Here is a 1,821-nt window from a genome sequence, read left to right on the forward strand (position 1 = left end):
TTTCTAGGAGAGAGAGAGAGAGAGACAGCGTGAGCAGGGGAGGCTCAGAGAGAGAGGGAGACACAGACTCTGAAACAGGCTCCAGGCTCTGAGCTGGCAGTCAGCACACAGCCCGACGCGGGGCTCGAACCCACGAACCGCGAGATCATGACCTAAGCGAAAGTCGGACGCTTAACTGACTAAGCCACCCAGGCGCCCCTGAATTTCCTTCTTTTTAAAATCTGAATAATATCCCATTGTATAGATGCCACGTTAAAAAAATTTTTATGTTTTTATTTTATTTTTGAGAGGGAGAGAGTGCTAGCGGGGGAAGAGCAGAGAGAGAAAGACACATACACAGAATCGAAAGCAGGCTCCAAGCTCTTAGCTGTCAGCACAGAGCCTGACGCGGGGCTTGAACTCAAGGACTGTGAGATCATGACCTGAGCCGAAGTCGGACACTTCACCAGCTGAGCCATCCCAGGCGCCCTGAGATGCCACATTTTCTTTATCCACTCATCTATCGACAGACATTGAGATTGTCCCCACATCTTGGCTATTGTGAATAATTCTGCACCGAACGTGGGAGTGCTGCTCTCTCTCTCCAAGATCCTGATTTCAACTCTTTTGGATAAATACCCAGAGGCAGGATGGCTGAACCATATGGTAGTTAGTTCTATTTTAATTTCTTTGAAAATGTTCCATATTATTTCGTGTAACAGCAGCACCGTTTTGTGTTCCCGCCAGAAGTGTACAAGGATTCCAGTGTTTTCACATCCTCACCAACACTGTGAGGATGTTCTGTGTTTAATTAATAGCCATCCTAACATGCATGAGGTTATATCTCATTGTGGTTTTGAACTTCATTTGCCTGGTGACTGGTGACATTGAACACCTTTTCATGTATCGCACTGCCATTTGCATGTTGTCTTTGGAGAAATGTCTTTTCAAGTCCTTTGCCTACTGTGATTGGGTTATTACGATTATTTTTCCTGTTGAGCTGGAGTTGCTCCTATATCCTTACCAGATGGAGGGTTTTCAAATATTTTCTCCTATTCCGTAGGTTGCCTTTTCATTTTTTCTCGATGGGTCCCTTTGCTGTGCAGAAGCTCTTGAGTTTTGGCGTCATATCCAAGAAATCATTGCCAAGACCGATGTCTGGAAACTTTCCCTCTATGTTTTCTTTTAGGAATGACATCTTTTCAAAACACTTAAATTCAAGGCCTTCCATAATCTGGTTTATTCCTGTTTATTCAACCTCATTTCGTCATGAACCCTACAGTCCAACCCCATCTAAGAGGCAAGTCTCCTCACAATTCCTCAGTTTTCTTCCGGTCACCTTGGTTCATTCTGTCACCTAATCCAGAAGGTACTCATCGGCTGCCCCTACCCATACTCGTAAAGGCACAACTCAAAACCACCCTCCAAACTCCACTAAATGCCATGCCCCAGGCTAACTTCTCCCTTCCTTATCTTCTGTAGCCGTATCTCTGCTATACATTATAGTTGGTTTTATTTCTCCTGGCAAACTGTAAATTCCTTGAGAATAGAAACAGTGCCTTCAAGGGGCGCCTGCATGGCTCAGTAGGTTGAGTGTCCAATTTCAGCTCAGGTCATGGTCTCACAGTTCGTGGGTTCGAGCCCCGCATCGGGCTCTGTGCTGACAGCTCACAGCCTGGAGCCTGCTTCAGATTCTGTGTCTCCTCCTCTCTCTGCTCCTCACGCTCTGTCTCTCTCTGTCTCTCAAAAATAAATAATATATATATATATAATATATATATATAAAAAGAAGCTATTTCTCTGTCTCTCAAAAATAAATAATATATATATATATATATAAAA

At 44.0% G+C, this 1,821-nt stretch overlaps 1 protein-coding gene across 1 annotated transcript in view; it reads left to right on the plus strand.

The window, feature by feature from the left end:
- LOC144216133 (phospholipid-transporting ATPase IB-like) overlaps nt 1-1,821 on the plus strand; it is a 194,503-nt gene that overhangs the window by 18,338 nt on the left and 174,344 nt on the right. The gene's annotated exons all lie outside the window — the stretch shown is intronic.

This window comes from Crocuta crocuta, unplaced genomic scaffold (assembly GCF_008692635.1).
Source record: "Crocuta crocuta isolate KB4526 unplaced genomic scaffold, BGI_CrCroc_1.0 scaffold258, whole genome shotgun sequence".
Classification (NCBI taxonomy): domain Eukaryota; kingdom Metazoa; phylum Chordata; class Mammalia; order Carnivora; family Hyaenidae; genus Crocuta; species Crocuta crocuta.